The sequence below is a fragment of the Condylura cristata genome, unplaced genomic scaffold (genome assembly GCF_000260355.1).
Source record: "Condylura cristata isolate star-nosed mole 26May11 unplaced genomic scaffold, ConCri1.0 scaffold00023, whole genome shotgun sequence".
Taxonomy (NCBI): Eukaryota; Metazoa; Chordata; class Mammalia; order Eulipotyphla; family Talpidae; genus Condylura; species Condylura cristata.
The window spans coordinates 9,178,946-9,201,625 of record NW_004567124.1 but is presented as its reverse complement, the minus strand read 5'-3'; the positions used below and the strand labels follow the sequence as shown (position 1 = coordinate 9,201,625).

General features: G+C 42.3%; 1 protein-coding gene across 1 annotated transcript in view; it reads left to right on the top strand.

The window, feature by feature from the left end:
• TLN2 (talin 2) overlaps window positions 1-22,680 on the top strand; it is a 403,979-nt gene that overhangs the window by 58,586 nt on the left and 322,713 nt on the right. The window contains exon 2 of the mRNA XM_004687721.2: window positions 12,739-12,824. The gene's annotated coding sequence lies outside the window, so the exon portion shown is untranslated. The remainder of the gene's footprint in view (window positions 1-12,738; window positions 12,825-22,680) is intronic.

Sequence of the window (22,680 nt, the reverse complement as noted above, 5' to 3'; positions counted from 1 at the left end):
TTAACTTGATGTAGTCCCATCTACTTATTCTTCCCTTCGTTATTGTTGCGTTGGGTGCTGTATCTTCAAAGATGTTAGTAAAGTGTATGCTGTGTAGTGTTTCGCCCATCTTTGCTTCCAGGTATTTTGTGGTTTCTGTTCTTATGTGTAGTTCTTTAATCCACTTTGAACAACTGGGTAAATTTTTAAGTGAGGTCACCTGCATTACCCTCATCCAGTTTTAAGAGAGAAAACATGGCCAGAAACCTGGGCCCCCAACAGTGGCTACACATCTTCCCCATAATCACTGCCCTGATTTCATTTTGTGTGTTTTGACAATATAAATGGCATTGTAAACATGTCATACTGGTTTCTGGTTCAGAATCTCACAACATTGGTGAGATTCATCTACACTATCATGGAGTTGTAGGCCTGTTATTTTCCTTTTTGTATTTATTTCTTTTGTGCTCATTATCTGTTGTGCTGTTCACCGCACTTGAGCCCCTGGGTGAGAGTACTCCATGCAAAGGGAAGGGCTCTTATAGATTCCTGCTTGCTCAGTGGCCCCTGTGTGCAGAGGAGTCCAAGTGTTGGCTACATTTGTCCAGCTGGCGTGGGACACTTTCCTTTGTAGGGGGAGGGAGGACTGTGTCATTTGACAAACTAAATAATGGAAGAAGGAGCCTGTGGCAGTTTGTTGGACAGAAGTCCCCAAGAGAGGGCAGGTGACATGTGCCAGAATTATGCCCTGTGCTGACCACAGCAGGTACCTCCCTCCTTCCCTCTTGGGATTCCCAAAAGGCCATGAGCTGTCCAGTTAAGGGAATCTGTGTATTCGGGTCATCCATTTTGGAAACTGGCATTGCTCTTTATCTTCCTGGACCCATAGGATCCAGATTTCCCAGTCCTTGGGTTTACTGGGCAGGTATGATAGCACAGTGTCAGCCTTGGGATTGCTAGGGTAAACTACTTGGCCAGAGGGATTTTTTTTTTTTTTTGAGGAGGGTGTGGTAGAATTATAGGTTGAAGGTGAAATCCAGCAGAGGAAACACCTGAAGCTGTGGGTGTGCTCCTGCCAGCTGGTTCCAGCCTCCTTCTCAGCCCTTCTTCCAGGATTATCAAATCTAAAAGACAGTCTGGTGGGAATGGGAACCACATGGAGGCTGCAGAATGGGTAGCATTCTCTGGTGATTTCTCTTCCTCTTACATTGCTTTTAGTCTCATCTTTAATTAAAATGTCCTTGTTAGGAAGTTGGCTAGCCTTGGTGAAAAGTTATCCTGACCACAGAGCAGCCATACTCCCCCACCCCTTCCCTTAGGAGGAGGATGTGGAAGGAGACACTAAAACAACTTCAGACTCCCAAGAATTCTCACTTTGTTGCCCAGTGGGGCTGATGGCTGTGGCTGGTTGGTAAGAATCTTCTTCCCTCTCCAGAACAGGGTGCCTCTTGCCTTCTTCCTGCCCTGCAGGGAGGCTAACCTTCTCCTGAACTTTTCATGATGTTTTTCTAGTGTTTCTCCAGTGTTATTAATGAGTAAAATAGATACAAGACTCTTCTATGTTTAATAAACTATTTAAAACTGTTCCTCTTAGGAAGCTAGGCTGAAGCCACCCACTGATTTTCCTCATTCTGATCCATCTTTGGTGGCTGAGGAATGGGGAGATGCTCTCTGGGGTCTTCTTCCCTTAAAAAACCTCAGTTGCAGGTTCCTTAGATGTGTGTGCTGAGAACAGGGTTATTCATTTACAGGTCCTGTTTGTATTAGCAGTGACCTTCCTGGTGGGTGTCCTCCTGGGGGGGGGGGGGGGGGGGTTTCTTGCCATCTCCCCACTGCCCCTATTGAGCTCCAGCATCCAGTGTTTCTCCTGCTTGGCACTCAGTCCTTCCTTGTTCAATTAAAACAAAAAGGGAGGGTTTCAGTCTCTCTGCCTTCTTTGTATCTTTCATGGGTTCTTCAGCTTTTCTAAGGATTTCTCTTTAGTTCTGAGACAGTTTTTTTTTTCTTGATACTATGTTCCTGGTAAATGTGAAAATACATACACATGTATTTTCATGATGAGTTGCATCACCAGGAACGAACCTTTTATCTTTATTACTATTTGGTAATGTGATTTGACTGTATTTTTAGTATTGTCTGTATTTGACTGTACTTCAAATTACAACTGACTTGTAAGATGTAATTAGCTAGAAGTGTTCTTCAGTTGGAGGGTACGCGGACACATTTTTTGCAATTAAATAATTTAGAAAGTCGGTGTTGTGGAAGATCAGTTTTATTCTTGTTCATGTTAGCAGCCAAATATCAAACATTCTTGGAAGGTCTGATAAAATGCTCATTTTAAATGCAAATTCTTTGCACAGTTAGAAGGAAACTGAAATCTTTCTGGCTCCCAGCACTCGCTCTACATTTTTGTCATTCCTTCAGATGGCCAAGGGGAGGGCTCATGACTAAATCCTTCAGCATCTTTATTATGATTTCAGGATTTGTACTGGTTGAGATGAAGCTTTGCCCTGGGGACTTTAACCCTGTGTTGCCATCTGCAGCATTTTCACTGGTCTTTTTCCTCCTTCTTCCCACAACCCCCTCTCCCCCCAACTTAAATGATCTTAGATTTCCTCTCATGGTGAATGTTTTTGTTGTTTTATTTTTATTGAGACAAATAAGGTGCACTAAACCTTTTACCTCCTAGCAATAATGTACTGTTTTTTTCCTGAAAGATCTACTTCCCTCTTGTTCTCTTCTGAACTTTTCCCATTAGCAGAGCTACTGTGTTTCAGTTTGGGATCTGGAGAATCCTTGGCTCTTACATAATGGAAACAATAAGATTCCTGTGCAGCATGATTAGGCAAGTGGTTTACTCTTCTACTCTTGGGCTGGTGGGTGTGGGGCAGTGAGAGGAAGTGGGAAGAGGAGAGAGACACACTAGACTTAGCTTTTCATTTCTGTGAACTTTTGGTAGCACATAAAATGAAGCAGGCTACTTTCAGCCTTGTTCCACCTTCCATTGGAAATGGAAATATTACTGAGAGAATACCTTGACCAGGGTCACTGGGTGAGAGACAATCGCTCCAGGTTTGGAGAACAGCCAGCCATGCTGGAAGGCTTCAAGAATCAGTAGTTGAATCAGTAGTGGTTTTAAAGATCTTTAAGGCAGACCAATCCCTCCATTGAATGCAGTGAGCCAGAGCCTCAGGAATTCAGGTGGTATGTCCAGATAAAGCAACCCACCAGTAGAAGAATTGGAACTCATGACTTCCTTTGCAGTATTGTTCATGATTCCTCTGTTCGAGGGTTGTCAGCCTTGGCACCATGGACATTTCAGGTCTGATGTCTTTTTGTTGTGGGGCTGTCCTGTGTATCACTGGATGTTTAGTATCATCCCTGACCTCTATTCACCAGATGCCGGTAGAACAACCTCCTCTGTCAGGTGAAAAAGTCAACAGTGTTTGCGGATGTTACCAAATATACCCTGAACGTGTAAAATTGCTCCCAGTTGAAAATCATAGCTCTAGATGCTGTGATGCCACTTGGAATTCATAAACACAACTATTGGGGTAGCATGGCTTCCTTTCTCCTTTTGCTCTGAAGTATGAAATACGCAGCTAACCTATTTACTGTTAAAGCTCTTAGGTAGATACCACACTGACTCAAAGGTCACTTACAGAGAGTGGTCTACAAGTTCTAAACTGAGTTGCGTTGTATTTGGGATGACAGCTTTCCCTTGAGTAGGTTTGATTTTGCTTTTCCTTATAAATTTTGGAGGCTGATGACTTGTTTCCAGGTATGTGGGCAGATTTTTTTTCTTTTTTTACAATATTTTGTTTAGTTGAACATTTGTGTAGTTTCCACTTTTTTTTGGCTTTTTAAAAATAATATTAGTTTATTTTTACATCATTTTGTACATTTTTTTCCATCTCAATTGTAATCCTCATGGGTTTCCCATCACCAAGTCACCCATGTGCCATTACCATAGTCCAGTGCACTTCCCTCCCTCCACTGTTTTTGATCCCATTCCCCACTCCAACCCCATAAAATTGTCTCTGGTATATGGCTGTTCATTATTATTTTCTCACCTGGTCCATTATACTCCTGCTATGAGCGAAACCATCCAGTATTTTTCTTTTTCTTTTTCTTTCTGGCTTATCTCACTAAGCATGATCTTTTCCAGCTCCATTCATGTTGCTGCAAAAGACATGTGTTTCTTTTTTTTTGGTTGCTGAGTAATATTCTATTGTGTATATGTACCACATCTTTTTAATCCAGTCATCTACTTTTGGGCATTTGAGCTGCTTCCATGTCTTTCCAATTGTGAATAAAGCAGCAATAAACATGGGGGTGCAGGTGTCTTGTGGAATCAGTGTTCTTGTGCCCTTTGGGTAGTAGTGGGATTGCTGGGTCGTAGGGAAGCTGCATGTTAAGCAGTTTGAGGAACCTCCAAACAGTTTTCCATAGTGGTTGTACTAGTTTACATTCCTACCAGCAGTGCAGGAGAGTTCCTTTTTCTCTACATCCTCACCAACATTTGTTGTTACTAGTTGTTTTAAGATGTGTCATTCTCACTGGGGTGAGGTGGTATCTCATTGTGGTTTTAATTTGCATCTCCCTTATTACAAGTGATGTTGAACATTTTTTCATATGCTTGTTGGCCATCTGCATTTCCTCTTTGGAGAAGTATCTTTTTAGCTCTCCTGCCTATATGGGCAGATTTTAAAGCAGACCCTGGCCTTTGAATTAAGCAGTAACTGTGAACTGATGACTGTCAGGGGTAAAAGCCCTGGACTGAAGGACTTGAAGACCTGGGTTCTCTACCTCATCCTGTTGCCAGCTCTCGTTGTGAAGTCACCACATGTATTTGGGCAGCAAGTTCCTCATCAGTAGGAGGAAGGACCAGGATTCCTGCCTCCTGGAGAGGGGCAAAGTGCTGATTGATGAATCTAGGTATATGATCTAGAGAATACGCCTTACTTTTTTTTTTATACTTTTTCCCCCTTTTATTAATTTTTCTTACATTGGTTTTTATTTGTGTACAATATCTGATTTCTCCCTTCAAGTGTAGTCCCCGTAAATAAACCCCTCCCCCACCACCTCACCTATGAACTCTCACCATGGCCCTTTGTGCTCTCCCTACCCATTTTGATCTCTTTTCTTCCTCCTCCTTTGCTTTAAGACTCAGAACTAGTTACTTAGAGGTTTTGTCGTTTGTTTTTCTTTTTGACCCTTTCTTCAGTTTCCCTAACTCCTTCTATAAGTGATACTATCTGATATTTATCTTTTTTCCTTTTGACTTATTTCACTGAGCATAATCCCTTCTAATTCACCCATGTTGCTGAGAAGGACATGAGTGAATAGTCTAACCTTATTGGAGACTAAATTTTACTCAGGGAATTTTGAAGACTTAAGGTTATTTTTGTTTTCAAAAACAAGCATGAACATACTAAACAAGTGAAAAATTTGCACGATCAAAATTTGAGCTAGTTTCATAAATGAAACTAAGGAAACTTTAGTTAGCTGCCAACAACTTCCCAACACTTGTTCTGTGAGTTGGATAAAACCCTGGCACAGCAGTCTCTGAAGTTCCTTCTGCCTCTAAAATTTCTAGGTGGGGCAAAAAACAAATTTGGGTAAGTTCACCCAGCCATCTCCAGAGAGGACTGTAGGGAGAATGGGATCATCTAGTCTTTAATAATTCAGGCACTTGAAGTTTTCTTTTCTACCTTTCAGATTTAAATGTGAACACATTCAGCTTCCATTCTGTAGGTAGAACCTGTAACCTACTGGAAAGAGGATAGATTTTGTGCTCTGTGGGGCACCCAGGCTTAAACCACATTGCCTCAGAATTTACCTTCTCTAAGGAATGTGCCAGAGGAGATAGAGTGTGGATTTAAATTTCTCTGAAATACCTCTGAGTGAATGGTGACAAGATGACCAGTGGGGTCAATGTGAAAAAATGACACTATTGACTCCTTCTTACAGTTGGGGCAAGTGACTTAGGAGGACACTCTTTCTAGTCAGTTTTTGTTTCTGGAATGACTTAGTGTTTCTAAGGAGTTGTTTTTTGATGTCAGTGACAGTTCTTCAGAAATGAAAGTCAAAGGCTGTAGATGGTCTACACATTCTTGGGCTATCTGTTTTCTGGAAACAGTGCCTGGCAGAGAAGCAATAGAACATCTAGGAATCAAGCAGTTGTTGAGACAATGGCTCCTGTAACCATTTGGTTAACATTACCTTCTGTGAGGCAAATTTTACTCTATGACGTGATGAAGATAATTTATAATGTTTTCATGAGAGTGAGTAGGTGGTAGTGGGGTTTTTCTTTGTCTTGTCTTGGCATGTAATTGAAACAGAACTTGTCCAAATGAGAAACATTTGTGTGTTTGGAGGGGAAGAAAGATTCCAGAAGCTTCTTGACTGGGGTCAAATATTGCTGCTTTATTTTGTTTAGAGTATGTAAGCAGACCTCGTTGGAGACCAGCATTGAAAATACTGCTGTTTCTAAGCAAATGAATTTTGTGTCTATAATCTAACTGCATATAGCACATTTAATTTCTCAGAAGAAAAAATATGTGGTTGATTTGTCTCAAAATAAATCTATAGCTTTTAGAGTAAGTAGATTTATGAATTCAGTTTCTTTAACAATGTTATCCAGAAGTTGTATCCTTTATAAACAAAAGTGCATGTGGTCTCCATAGGTCCCATGGGACTACCTTGTTTTCTGAGGAAGTCCAGTTGTTTGACCCTTGGAAAATAGAGCCTGAATGGGTGGGTCGGTGCACTTGAATACTTGTGTTTGTCCTAAAAGCCAAGCCAAAATGACCCCCCTTTTTAGGTTGCTTGTGTACTTGGTTTGATTCTGGAATTGACTCTAGGAGAGTCACCACCAGAACCTTTGAACACACTAGCTTGGCACTTTATAGGTCTTTGAATCCTCACTGTTTGCCAAGGTTTATGTTAGTTGCTATCCAGTGCACGGAGATAAAGGCAGCCTCCTTGCCTGCCAGGAACTTACGCTAGTGAGTGTGAAAGCCACACAGAAGCTAACTCTGTTATAAAATCTCACAGCGGGACAGAGGCGCCAGGCTTGTAGGAAAGGAAAGCTGAATTTTGATTGGGAAGATTAGAGGTGGCATCTTGGAAGCTGGGGAAGCTGTTCCTGGTTTGGGAGAGAGGTAGATTTATATCAGATAGATGAGGGGATTGGGCTTCCTGGAAGAAAGGATTTGGGCACAGACCCCAACCTGCCTGACAAAAGACAGGATGTGGTGAGGTGGGGAGAATCCCAGGCACCAGACACATACTGGGGATGGATTTGTGGTTCCTGGAGGTGGGTGTATATCTGGGGAGCAGGGGGGAAATCAGGCTGGGAGCCTGAGTACCAAGGGCCTCGTATCCCAAGATGAGAAATTAGAACTGAATCATGACTGCATCAGAGAACTTCAGGAGCAGGGAGAAGGAAGAATGAAGGTAGCAGAGGCAGTACTGCAAGCAGGACAGAAAGGCACAGGAAAAGAGATGAACATCTTTGCATCTAATTCCCATCTTTCTGCAGCTGTCAGTCTGATTGATGGGGATAACTGGGCTGTGCACGTGGGCTGGGCCTTTGGGAAAGACGGCTGAATTTTTTCTTGTGTTTTTATTATGATCCACATGTGAAATCACTGAGTCTGCTGGGAAGCCTAGTTATTCCCTTCCTCCTCCCCAAACTTCATTATTGTTCAACTTAGTTACGTGCAAGGTCTGCAGTAAAGAATCACGATCTTTCTCCCTTTTGTACCTTTGCTTATTATAAACCTAAAGTACTGTGGGTACCACTGGGAGACTCTGGGCAGTCCTTGGCCCAAAGGAACTCCAGGTTGAGACAGAGAATAGGGGGTTCTGGAACAGTATGACAGGTGCAAGTGGGGTGTCCTTCTAAGGAGATTTTACTAAAGCTGTTGAGGGGTGCTGTTTGGAGTTGTGTTGTAGAGACTACCCAGCTACCAGAGGGATTACAGGTTATGATTTATTTTAAAAAATACTTCCAATCCTCACATGTAGCTGAGAGTTTCATGCAAACAGCTTAGTCTCTCTAAGTGTGGCAAATGTTTTACTTCCATGTTATTTATTCTCCATTCCAGTACCAATTGGAGGTAGGACACAAGAAGCTCATTTTATTGTGTTGTAGAAGTTATTCAAAAGATCCTTAATGCTTATGTGTCAAGTATTGCCTATAGAATACATTAATAGTGATCTGGTATTATTAGTTTTATTGTTGTTTTGTACTTTAAAAAATGTATGTAGAAACTATTGGAATTAATTAAATATTAATTCATTTAAGAGCATTTTTGTCTTTATCTCCTCTCCCCAAAGGATTCCAAAATTATGCATGTGCATGTTTTGTGTGTGGAATGGATGATGGTGGTGGAGGATGGATGATGGTGGTGGAGGGTGAGGGAGTCTGTGAAACCTTTGGCTTTACTAGATAGCAGCACTTTCTTCCTCTCCCAGTGCTTGGCACAGTGCTTGGCACTTAGGTGTGAGTAAATAAAGAGGGACTGCAGAAGCAGAAGTACTTAGGGAGAGCAGGTGTGCATTCCACTACCCCTTCAGGACTGAGTGCCTATCCCTTTGCCTCGGGGCTGCTGGTGTGATAATGCTGGGGACAGAGACACAGGAGGCCAGGGGCATGTGACCTCTGCTTGCCTGTGTTCTCCTGGCATGTGAGAGATAATCACTCGGAATTACAGTTTAGCTCCCTAGAGATGCATGCCTGCTCATTGGAGGCTCCACTTCGACTTTGAGTGCTGGCCCAGGGCCTTGATTTAAAGGAACTAGCTTTGGGTGTAGTGACTAATGCCCTGAGGATAAGTCAGGTCTCTTTCCTCGAGGAGATTTTCGCCCCCCTCCTTGGCTGCGGAACCCCTGTCTGCGGATTGTCTGGGTTAAACATCAAAAAGCTACCCCTGGAATCTGTTTCCTGGCTTGGCCATCCTCCCGCGTGGGTCCCCCAGGGTGGAAACAGTGACGGGGTCTGTAAGTGAGTGCTCCGAATTCGAGACAGTCCTGCTTGTGCATGGCCTCAGTGGGAAGGGCTGTGAGATCATGTTGTTCCCTGTTAGTGCTGAAACCCTTTGTCCTGGAATTGGCAGGCCTTTACTTTTCCTGAGCCCTTAGTCGTGGTTTCCCTGCAACGCTATTGTTTTGAGTCAATCGAGAAGAATGTTGGGCTTACATGTGCATATGCAGACTCACGTGTGCACACACACCCCCACTCACGCTAACACACACACAGGAAAAACCACGCCCGTTGTCCCAGGAGAGAAGGCAGTATCCAAATGGGATATTTGACTTTTGAAAAAGGTGACATGTGAAAGAGTGGGTTCTTTATTCTGAATTTGGTTTTGCTTTGATTTTTTTAAACCTCAGACTTGAGCTTAGAAGAGTAGCAGTGACTGTGAGCAGGAGATAAGGGATTATTTCATTTCCTTTATGTAATAAAGGACACAGCTACTCTGTGTCTGCCCTGCAAGGGGTGCAGGCTACTCCAAATTGGGATGAAATACTGTTTGGTGTCATGGCTTTGGCTATATTATAGATAAAAAATAAAGATGACAGTTTTGTCTCCTATATGGTTCCAGAAAGGGACTCTCTTTTGGATGGCATGTTCTTGCCCAGATTATTAGGAAAGGCGCATACTTTCCTTATTTGCTCTAGAAAAGGTTGGTACATGTGGGAAGAGTAGAGAGTTGAGACTTTACTGCTCTTGTCTCCATACTACTCTACCTGTCCTTCTGACCAGGGGATGACAATTGCTTACTGAATGACCGACTTCTCACCAAGAAAGGAAAGTTGTGCTGAGGACCTGAAGGAGGACACTTGTGGAAACCTGGGCCTGTGGACCCAGCTGAGGAAGGAGGTAGCCAGTGTTTCCCCTGAGTTCTGCAGAAGTGGCTGGGTCTTCTCTCCTTTCTCAGCTGTTGAGGAGACACACTGAGATTGTTCATGGTGACAGAATGTGCCACAGGAAATGGGCTGTGCAAGAGGAAGAATCACACACTGTCTTCCTGGAGACCAGTACCAGCAGTCTGGGAGGTCAGCGTGGCCTCAGCCCATGGCAGAGGACGGTCCCAGGGCGTGGACTTCTAAACATGAAAATGTATTTATAGATTGTGTTTGTGGGGCCAGAACTCCTGTTCTTGCTGTGCCCCACCCCTTGACAAACACTCCAGCTCACTGGGCTCCCTCCAATTTTATTGGTGTGTCTTAAACTGGGCCTGAGGCTGAGGAACTCTTGGAGGTCTCTGACACTGACTTGAATGTTTTTAAAAAATAGTTTATTTACTCTCTGACAGCACAGAGAAGAGCACCTAAAACTTATCCATAGGAGTCTAAAGGGTAAAAGAAACACCTGTGAAACCACAGCCAGGCTAAGGAAGCTCTCCCATGGCCTCAGAAGTGACAAACTTCTCACCTTTTACTTTTTTTCTTAATTTTGCTTTACTTTTCTTAGTTTTACCACGGATGCATTCCTAAGCAATGTATATTTTTCACTTTTGAAAAAGGAGCACTAAGCACAAATAGAATTTTGGGAAGGTCCTGTAGAGATTAGGAAGTGAAGGATTCCAGGAGGAGAGGACACTCTCTGCAGTTATCAGCATTGCTAACTGAAATCACCTTTTCACCAAAAATGCTTCAAGAAGTCCATTTTTCTCTCTGGCTCCTGTGTCACTTTGTAAATGGGGTTGCCATTCACAACCCCATTTGCAAAGATAGTATAGAACTTTGAGGGAGAATTACAAAAGAGGACACCTTTTAACATTTTAACTTAGCAGGGGTCTTTTATCTGAGGTTGAGAGAAATTTCAGGGGTTCATGAGCCCTTGAAACTGAACACATTGTATTCTCCTTTCCAGTACAAGGATCTGTCATATTTTTAGATGAGTTTGTGGATCACTCTCTCCAATATATTAAGGAATATATAATTTGGACACTCTAGTAGGCTTTTTTGTTTTGTTTTGTTTTTGTTTTCTTTTTTAATGAATCCTGGGACTATTAATTTCTTGAAATGTGTTTTGTCTGTCCTTGTGTCTGCCTTTGCTTTTCACATTTGAGCATGCCTATCTGTTGAAAGGGAATTGAGCAGTAAATTACACCTCTGATTGTCCAGCGTACAATCCCTGACTATAGTGTGGGTGGCCTAGCTGGCTTTTGCATTTGTTCTGAAATCTGCATGTCTCTGTTGATGCAGAGTAACCAGAGTGCAAGAATGGGGGAGAAATTGGAATGGTGTCTGTAATTTCAAAATAAATGACCTCACTGCCTAATTCCATTTGATGCAAGAGAAACCCTAACTTTTGCCTTATAAATAATAATGGACCTTTGGAGAAATGGATCCAAATACTCATTTAATGAAGGTGGGGGAAGATTTTGTCCCAGTTGAAGCAAACTCTTGTTTGAATATAACTCTTGTTATATCAACTTAGTAATTATTTCCTAAGAGATTCGCTGATTTAAATTTATACTGACATTCACTGCTTCAAAGTAGGTGAGTAATTATTCGTTGTATAAACTTTCAGCATTTTTCTAGCAATGGATGGGCACTTTAGAATTCTCTAGCTGAAGGACACTGAGTTTTAACTGAGTTGATTGAAGTTCTTCAGGATGAGGTGGGTTATCTTTAAGGTTCCATTGATTTGTCAGGGTCAGCTTGAATGAGAATCCCCAGGGAAGCAGTGATGATTTAGCTGACTATGATTCAAATATATAATTAGATGAAAATTAATTTAAAAAATGTGATCAGAAAACCCATTTCTTAAAGAATCAGTGTTTTGATAATTCATTTCACTTTACTAAAAAATGACCACTGACAAATTTTAGCCCACTAATCTTTAAAATATTCCACCTTTATGGTCTTTGAGCATTTTCCAGAAGGATTCTGACTTCTTAAGTCTGGGTCTCCAGACTTAATGGAACATTCATTTTTGCTCTGTGGTCTTTACATGTGAAGTGAACAAGTTTCTCTTGCTTTCTCTCTATTCCTTCTCTCCCTCCCTCCCTGGCTACCTTCCTTTCTTCCTTTTTCTCGTTCTTTCTTAACTTTGGATTTCTCTTCAAAGTTTTTAGATTTTTTTCCCCCTCGCGCTCAAAAGTGAAAGATTCTGTTTTTTTCCTTTCAATTTTGTTTTTGGAGAAAACCAGGAGTTTCACTTTGGGCTGTTATAAGTCTTTGGGGATTAAGGAGAGGACTAGAGGAATGGTTGATTTGGAATGACAGGCTATTTTGTCTCTTCTCAATTCAGTGCAAGAATAACATTTATTTAGAAATTGAGTTTTATTTGGAAGGTAATGTATAGGCTCATGTAAGCCTTGTAATAAGACTTCATTCTGTGATTCCCTGGCCTGGCTATTACTTGTTGCTGATTTTGGGCAAGGTTTTTTTTTTTTTAAATGAGTCTTGATTTTTTTCACCTGTAGAGATGGGAGTTAGATGAAATAATCTCCAAGTGCCCTTTGCAACTGAGTATCTAGTAGTAACTTTGGGGGATTTGCAGAGAGGAGATGCTCTGGTGCTGCTGGTGGTGGGGTGGTGCCTCCTCCCAGATTGAAGGCAGAGGGTTGCCAGCTGTATCACTACAGACATCCTGAGGCCATTTACCCAACTTGATGCTTTCCTTTCCTACCCTCTTATAACAGGAATTCCTTTAGTGTCATTTAGTGGTGGGAGAACCTGACTCACCTGCTAACACAGCCAACTGTACTGATACATGTCACCTCTTTCCACCAGTGTGCTGCTGCAGGGTAACACCTGGACTGGGCCCAGACACCTCCATACTTGGCTGCTCACAGTTACTAGATCGACGTGTTGAGACCGTGAGTAATCTTCATGCTTCTACTTTTCAAGCAACTGTAAACCTGGAGTCTGGTGGCTGGAGTGGTTTTCACTGGCAGAGTCCAGCCATGCCTAGGTGATGGGCTGCATCTCTAGCCAGCCTCTCTCACACTCAGCTCCAAGAGTCTTGGAGATGGCAGCCGTGGCTCCAGACGTGGCCCTTCTGTGCCTAACAATCATAATGGGGCTCCTGGGAGTCTTCCTGGGAACTTCTGTGTTGTACTTTCACAGCCAAACACAGGAATATTGATGTTCTTCTTAGTTATTATGTCCAAGTCCCCTCTCTGATTTGTGGTACTCGAAAATCATAGCCTTTATTCAGGAGCCATAAGGGAAAGACTCTTTATGGTGGGAAATGCAGGTGCTTCAGTCTAATATCCTACTGTAACAGGGTGGTCCCAGGAAAAGTGGACGTTCAGGTTCCCTGCCCCACCACACCCAAAGGAGGGTGGAGCTGAGCAGGGCGGACAGGAAACTGGAGAGGAGACAGAAGAGGGAGGAAGCAGAATGGAGAGCCAGAGGAGACCTGAGGGAGGCAGGCACATGGAGCAGAGAGACATGTGAAGAAGCGGTTCTCGGTTCTTGGTCCTGGACTGGTTGAAACTGATGCGGGTGAGAGACACACGTCTTACATGTTTTGTCTTGATACTGCGGATGGTAGAACTTATTTAGAGAGTGCAGGTTTCGGGGCTCGGGGTGCCCCTTTGCCTGCCCTGTAACAATTTTCAGCCCTGTATTCTTCATATTATCATGTTTGCTTGCCTCCTTGGAGAGGCCTGTGAATGAATCCCTGCGTAGGGCCTGCTGGTGGTCTGAGAGCCAGTGCTAGCTAATACTTGTCCTTGGAGGCTCATGAGAGTGAAGCAGGTGAGGGGTTGAATTGCTTCAATGCATTCTAAAGACTCTTTTCTGACTGCTGTGTGGGATTTCTGTGTCAAAGACAATCACCACACAGCCTTGTTCCGCCCCGGGTTATTTCATCTATTCTGTTCCAGATAAACAGTTCTAGTGCTTTTATGAATTTTAAGTTTTCAATTAGGTCCCTTGAGTTTCACTTTCATGTCTCAGCTGAGTTCTGGGCTAGGCGGAGCGAGTCCTCCAATGCAAAATGAAGCGAGTTGCTAGTCTTTCTGTAGCCAGAAAAGCATTCGTAGGTTTCCAGCCATGATAGGCAAGAATCATGCTAGCCCTCTATGAAACCCTCCTCTCTAGAGTGTTGGGCTAGACCTGCCCTCCATGGGATGGAAGTAGAGCTTCAAAGCAACTCCTTGTTAGGCTTGCTTTTGCAATTAGATCAAGGCTCTGGAGCTAGTGGTAGCCAGGTCATGTCCCTGTTCTGTAGCCACGGTCCCCCATGCACATCACCTGGTCCTCTGTTACTAACCAATCACTAGTAGCTTCTGTTTTTCAGGGCCAATTTCCTCAACAGGGAAAAGGGTGGAGATGACTTTTACTTTAAAGGAGAGCTGTTTCAGATAGGAAGTTCTCCTGCTGCCCCTTTTACTTGTGTCTGAAGCCATTTTAATTGTAAACAGTGAACCCTCTGAGGCAGGGATTATGCTTTATCCACCCTTAGTCCCCAGGGCTGGGTACTAAGTCTTGAGCTCAGGAAACATTTGTTGAATGAATGCAACAATGTAATATCTTGCATTTGCTTATGTAAAATAAACCAATTTATCTAAAGAACAGTTAGTGAACTGTCTGAGCAAGCATAGGCACTATGACTTATTCAGTTGGCTTTCTTTAGTTATCAGCCTTTGCAGGCTGATATTTACTTGCAGTAGATACTTACTTGCCTTTTGGGGATTGCAGAAGTCTTCCTCTCTGGGTCTTCAATTATTTGTGGTCATGGGAGAGAACAAACAATGGAAGATTATGGACTATTAAAAAAAGGTGCACTCTTGCCTCTAACACCAATTTGGTTTGTATTTTGTTTGGTTTGTATTTATTTAAAATGTCTTCTTAATTTACAAATTTATATTTAGAGAGGTAACACGTCCTTTTGCTTTTTGTTTTGCTTTGTTTAAGAAAAGGTAGGGAAAAGATGTATAAAAAGGGAAGAAAGCAACTTTATCTACTGTATTTCTCACATACTTTTAACCCCTATCGAGTGCTCTGGACTCTTGGGACTATTTATGACATAGGTTGCCAGACTTGGGAGTGTGTCCCCTCTCTGTGTTGGACTGTACTGTAAAAACAAAAAATTGCACCATGCCAGGAGATAGAGATACAACAGCTTTCCCTCTCCAGATGCAGTATTTAGTACAAAGGGGATCCATCCTTGCTTCCTGCCTCTGCCTTGAGGCAGGGTTCTGTCATTCAAAATGTCCCAATCTAGAGCCTGCTTTTCGTATTTAGTAATTGGGTGGGGGACACCAAAGGATTTGGCTTGCAGCCTATGGCTAAACCCCTATAGGCATCACTATTCCTGCAAACTGGGGTGCTCCAGTTCGTTTATTACTTATTTTATTACCTTGTCTGAAATTATGGGTCCATGGGGAAAACCAATCACAACTCTTTCCTCATTTGGAAACTTCAGAGGCTTGTTTCTCCGTATTAAAAACCAGCCTGAAAGGCAAGATTTCTAATTAAAGGAATAACTAGTTGGGGGTCTGCAAATTTTCACCCTCCTTCTTTGCAGACATCTCTTACCTGACTTAAGTAAATGATATTGTGAACCTTGTTTGCATTGTTTTGAGGAGAAAAATGTTGAAGGTGGTGTCAGGACTCCATATTACATAGAAGTTTTTGTGACCTTTAGTGTGTGAGAAGCCCTTTGTTTATTTTTTAAAAAAACATAGTATACAATTGTTCTCCATAATGTAATTTAAAGCTAATATATCCTAGACATTTATTCAGTGATCATATAAATATATCTCTTATTAAGGACTGCATGTCATATGTTGTTACTTTTTTTTACATGAAAAGATCTTTATTCTTCCATTGCTGAGTGGGGTGGCTACCCTTTCTCCACCCACTTTTGGGGGGGGGTAAATACTAAAATAAACATTTTTCATAATACTTGTTTGTAGACCATTTGGGGCATTCTGTAGAGTTGCAAAGTTAAAAGATTAAGTTCTTTTTAAAATGTTCCTTTCTAAAATTGATACAATTTATATTCCCAACAGTATGAGGGCCCTCACTAGCACAGAATGTTGTTAATATTTAAAATTGTTGTTATTTTGAAAGCCAAGTATAGACTCCCAAAAAGCATGACTGTCCCTTTGTTACAGGGTACCCCAATGTGAATTGGGTTGCTCATCTGTGGGTCTTTACCCGCGTGCTTACGATTCAGTCGTATTATGGACACACTCAAAAAGGTCAAATAATGGATTTATTTATAAGGAGAAAGGTAAAGGAATAACCCAGGGAAAGAGGGAGAGAAATACAAGTTAACTAGAATGTCCTACCAGTTCTGCTGACTTGGACTCCACTGGCACCCTGAAAACCGATTGAGAGCCAAAACGATCAGCTGAGAACCACCCGGCCAAGAGACCCCCACAGCCCACATGTCTGGTTTTATCCCAACCTGGTTGCTCAGCTCCGGCCTCACGTCCTGTCCCCTTGTCCTTCTCCTTGGTACTGATGGGATTTGGTGTTCCAGTATCTGGAGTAGGGGCGGAGTCCATGAAACCTGTACCTGTTACACCTTTTGTGGGAGTTAGAGGTTTTGAATAGTCTCCAACCAGCCAGGTTTGCCAGGGTATATTTTCTGGACTGGAGTTTCAGCCTTTAAGGCCTCCTCAGGGAGGCTCCCTAGACTTGCCCGGTTCTTCCTAGGGCTCCTTTTCTCTGCCTTCCTCCTGTCTCCTTCATTCTGGTGGTATTCAGTGACAGATGCTCAGAAATGAGCTGTGTCTGTTGAAGTGAATGAGAGGGAAGATGTGGCTGGGCTGGAGGCTGCTTTTTGCTGCCCTTGGCAGCCTTGACCTGTCTCCTTTGCCCAGTTCTCTCCCACCCTTCTTGCTCAGAGGGATGTTCCTTGGCACCCTTGCTGTGCCCATGCTGGACTGTTTGCTGTTGAGTTTCTGTGGCACTAGGAATTACTGTGACATTTGTCCGGAGCACATTTCTCCAAGGCAGAGTTATGGCCTCTCTTTGTCATTTGGCAGGCATCTGTGACAAATCTCATATTTTACAGGAGAGGATGATGACAGGATGATAAAAGGCTGATAAAATTCCCTGTGGGGTGAGTTTTGCTAACCTGCCCACCCTAGAAGAGGCTTCTTTCTCTAAGGGCAGTCCACATCCTGTCGGACTGATTGCTGCATCTGGGCAACAACCTTGGTTGTGGGCACAAACCATGTCTGAGTGTACAGATGTTCTTGCATTTAAAAAGGATGTTTTCTACCCCTGGGTAGATCTTCTTGGCAGCCTAATTAGTGCTCTTCAGTTTTGAATTGTCCAAAACTATTACAGCTCATATCTCCTGGGTTTGCCTTGGGCCGCCTCGAACTCCATCCCTTGGAACTGCCCTTGCTGGGAACACATTCTCTAGCTGCTCAGAGAATGAAGAAATGAAGCTTTTAGAATAAAAACTCCAGATAGCCTTTACTGTAAAACAAACCCATCTTGACAGAAGCCATGAAGCCCTACATGGACCTTATTATCGAGACCACAATATAGTTAGACAGTAGCTGTCTTCCCCAGATGCTTTGTTTAATGAAAATATTTCAATTATAAAAGGACTCTCCAGTGCCCTTCTGAGAATAGTGGCAGTCAGCTAAGTAGTTCTCATTGTGTCGCTAGACCACATCTCTGCATCCGTGGTTGACATTTGGCCAAGTGTTCTTTGACTGGGTGCATGGCTCCCCGGAGACAGAAAGTCAACTGCATGGAGAAGATGTTGGGGAAGGAAGGGGGGAAAGAAGGGGTTGACTCTTCACCCCAGCTGAATTTCCAGGGCTGGGTTTGGACTAAGCAGCCTTGAGTTTATAGTCCAGCTGTTGCTGCTTAGAGCTGCAATGGTAAGGATGACTCAGAAATCTGGAAGGTGGCCCTGGTGACTTCATCACTGGAGCAGAAGTCCCCTGGAGTGGGCAGAGTGGTGGTTGGGGGAGAGTTGTCTGACGAAGTGGATATAATTTGGACATTAGTGCTCTGGGCCACTGGGGTCTGCCAATTACTTAAGAACTTGGGACAGATGTTATTTTTATTACTGAAAAAAAAATGATTAGGGCTCTGATGGCAAAATACTGTGCAAGACAAGGACAGGTGATACCAAATAAATTCAGTCTGACATGGTGGTCTTTTGTAAATTCCTTCCCCTTAGAGATCATTTGGTCTGGATTCAAGGTTTTTACAAAAATGCCTTGGGACTTCAGAGAGGTCAAGAGGTGGATTCTAAAAAGGATGAAAGCCCACTCATTCCCAGTTGAAGGAATAAGGCCTGCAGTAGTTTTCTATTGCTGCTGTCACCCATGCCCACAATCTTAGTGACTTAAAGTGACCACAATCTGTTACCCTTCTGTTCTGTCTGTCAGTCAGAAGTTTGATAGGTGTGTCACCACTTTAACTGGGCTAGTATGAAGGGGTGAGCAGGACGGTATTCTTTCTGGAGCCTCTAGAGGAGAATCCTTTTCTTCACCTTTTTCTGCTTCTCCAGGCCCCCTTCATTTCTTGTCTGGTGACCCCAATCCTTGATCATCAAGTCTAGCCCTCTGGTATCTCTCTTGACCACAGCTGGGAAAGTCTGTTTTTAAGGATGTTTTATTCCATTGAGCCCACCTGGATAATCCAGAAATATCTCCCCATCTCAAGATACTTAAGCACATTTGCACATTCCATTTTGCCTTCTAAGTTAACATATGCACAGATTCTAGAGGCAAGGACATACACATTTTTGGGGACCGTCACTCTGTGTGCCACAAGGTCAGACAAATGTGTAGTTTGCGAGTCTTACATTGAGCTCAGTGGCAAAAGTGGGTCTCAGGATCTAGTTCCTGGCAGCAGGGACCCTTGTCCTCTCCAGCCTGCTCTTTGATTTTGCTGCACTACCTGATGCCTAGAGAAGTGGCCCCGCCACAGGCCCCTTCAGGAAGCTGTGGACATGGCCAGAAGAACCATCCCCTCCTATGGAAAAAGGTGCAGAAGAATGGGAGGGGAGTAAGTAGCTGTATTCACAGGTTCACGTATGGTCTAAGAGTTTCTGGGGCTTGTCTACCTGTTCGTATTAACATAGGCCTGTTCTTGTCAAAGTTCTTGAAGACTAGGGGCAGAAACCCTGGCAAGCTAGCTTAAGTGAAGTGGGTGGTTTTGTGGAGGTTGTTGATTGCAGCTTATGGAGCACTGACTGTGCCTGAGTGCACACTGTGGGGACGTGCCAAGGGCTCGCTCTCTGAGAAGTGGCCTTTGGTCTTTCCGTACCTCTACTGCCTGTTTTTCTTTGCCAGCTCCTTTGTCTTGACTTTCTATGTCCTCCTCACTTCACTCTTCCCTCACATCATCTCTGCACAAGCTTCCTGGCTTAGGGTAAGCTTCTCAGCTTTTAATTCCTAGATGAATCTGAATGGTTGAACTTGGGCCAGTGGGCAGCTGGATGAGGGCACACTCACCTGGGTCACCTGGGTAGATGGTGACAGGTGGGTTAAATATGTGGAGGGATCCTTGCCTTATGCTACAGATATTACCATGGAAATGCTTTGCAAATGAGCTTAAATTTGAGCTTTAAGAAAGCTTTGTTTTGAACTAGCAACAACAAATGTTGGCTAGGATGTGGAGAAAAAGGAACTCTCCTGCACTGCTGGTGGGAATGCAAACTAGTACAACTATAGAAAACTGTTTGGAGGTTCCTCAAACTGCTTAACATGGAGCTTCCCTATGACCCAGAAATATCTAGGAGATACCCACTCCTAGGCATCTACCCAAAAGACACAAAAACATTGATTCAAAAAGATACCTACACCCCCATGTTTATTACTGCTTTATTTACAATTAGAAAAACATGGAAGAAGCCCAAATGCCCAAAAGTAGATGACTGGATTAAAAAGATGTGGTACATATATACAATGAAATATTACTTAGCAGCCAAAAAAAAGAAACACATGTCTTTTGCAGCAACTTGGATGGAGCTGGCTGGAAAAGATAATGCTTAGTGAGGTAAGCCAGAAAGAAAAAGAAAAATACCGGATGGTTTCACTCATAGCAGGAGTATAATGGAACAGGCAAGAAAATAATAAGAATAATGCACAGCTATATACCAGAGACATTTTGTGGGGGTGGAGTGGGGAATGGGATCAAAAAGGGGGGGGGCGAGGGAGGGAAGTGCACAGGACTATGATGATGGCACATGGGTGATGGGAAACCCATAGGAATTACAATTGAGATGAAAAAAATGTACAAAATAATGTAAAAATAAACTATTATATATAAAAAAGAAAGCTTTGTTTTGAAATAGCTTTAGATTTACACAAAGTTACAAGAAAATGAAGACCTCCTTTATAAATGTCTTGCCACAATTACTATACGGATTATTACATAGCACCTTTTTTGAACCTTTTGAAAATCACACCCATCATGCTCCTTTACCCCTAAAGAAGAAATTGCTTTTCATAAACACATTTGAATTAGTAAAAACTGGACATGTAGCAATGGAAATTATTATCATATGTAATGGTTCATATTCAGATCTTGCTAGTTGTCAGATTATGTCCTTTACAGCAGTTCTTCTCCCTGACCTAGGATTCACACAAATTACATTTAGTTGCCCTGTTAGTGTCTGAATCAGCAATAGTTCCTCTGCTTTTGTATTTCATGAAACTGACTTTTTTTTTTAATGCCATGAGAACTGATAAAGACATATGCTGGCTCTTATTGCTTTTGCTTTTAACTGTCAGTTAGCACATATGCTCGTATTATCAACCAAAACAAAGCAGGGAAATAGACTTCACACAGGTATGCTCAGGAAGCCCCATGTCAGGGGTCTGAGGAGGATAAACCTCTCACTAAGAGACAGTCACATTTTGGACATGTATAAACTGGATTGTTTTGTAGCAACTGGGGTTTGTATAATATTCCTAGATGTGTCATGATTCGATGTATTTTTGTCAGGAACACTATATAAATCACCTTTTATATTTTTCTCAGTACATCATGTTAGGAAACACATGTCTTGGTTTTGTGCCAACATTGGTGAAGAAGTTAGTTTCCATCCTCTGGTTCATGTAGTTTGAATTTACATAATTGTATCTGTCCTACAGGAGTTGAAACTTTTAAAGAGGGACCTTTTCTTTAAAGCTGTATCTGGTTTGTAGGCACTTTTTGTACATTGGATTTCCTGAAGTAGGCAATGTTTGTTTTCTGTAACAAAGGTATGCTCTTGAATATAAGTAGAAGGGCTTCTCTGAACCACAGGGAGCTCACTGTGAGACTTCAGTAGACTGATTGGAACAGAACTCAACGTCTCTTGGGGCAAGAGAAAGTCCATTTAAAGACAAGCAGAAATGCCCTCCTGAACATGGGTTCCTTTTGGTACTGTTTTGGAATTAACTCAGGGAGTGGAAAAATAGAATGTAAAAAATCTCATACACCTTTGTCAAAACTGCAAATGCTAAAAGTTCTGGTTTAGACCTTTTCTCTCCAATAGATCTTGTCTGATACTGACTCGTGTGGCTGGTTTGGCCAGTGAGTGTGAAGTTGGCCTTTCCGGTTTGCAGAGCCCGGTGGTTTCTCCTGCATTGATGATGGGATTCCTTGTGGTGGGGTGGCTGTAGGAGTTCAGTGCTTGCCATGTGGGAAGGACATGCTTTTTAGAATTTTGGAAAGTTTCAGTATTACATGCCTCTGGATCCATGCCGCTTAAATGTTTTCTAGCTTACGGACTGTTTCATACTGGATTTTGGACCTTGCCGACACTCAGAGCTGTTCTCAATTTTTATAATAGAAGTGACATGTGCCCACTTCACAATTAAAAGTGATTCTTGTACAAATGAAAATATAACAAAATAACTACAAAAAGGTTATATTGACTGTTCTACCTAGCACTCTGCAAAAATTCTGGGGTGCCAGATGGTAGAATATGATGCAGATTCTGATCTCAAGGATAAAGCCTTTCTTTTAAATGGAATGTTTCCAAGATTAGTGTTTCTATGATTATGGGTTCATTTGTTTCTCAACTATTTCTTTGATTTGTTCTGGCCAGTTGTGATGGCTGAGCTTTAGTGGAGGTTTTTACTGTGACTTGGGACACATTGGTTTATATCTTTAGAAGAATTGGCAATAACAGCAGGTTTTAAGTGCATCCCAGCTAGTTGGAAAAAGAAATATGCTGTGCATCTATTCCCAGAGGTTGAGTTTATTCTGAATTGGAGTGAAAATTATAGGCAGTTTTAGGAAAACTAAATTTGAGGACATTCTTCTTCGTCAAAAGGATATTAATAATTAATTCCTTATCTTATGCCTTGATATCCACAGAAGCTTCTCAGGCATGTGTATATGCTTAAGTTTCAACGACATTGACATTTGTCACGTACTTTTATACCTGTGGAATTTTTCACAAGGAAGAGGCCTTGGTGAAGTACATATCACCTTTTTTTTCAATGGACTGTTTCTCTGACTAAATTGATTATGGATTAATTTGTTTCTCAATTATTTCTTTGATTTATTCTCTGTTCTCAATATAGAAAGACTAGATTAGTGTGATCTCTTGGTGAGCATGGAAAGGGAGAAGGCTTTTGGGAGTGTGTGTAAAGGAAGCTAAGGATGGCGCAGAACAGAACTAAGATGTTAAGGAAACGCAAAGAAGAAGGTTTTGAGAAGAGTTTGGAAAAATTAAAAGTAATATGAAAGTGCAGTGGTGTCTCATTTATTTAGGTGTCTTCCTGGAAGTAGGAAATCACA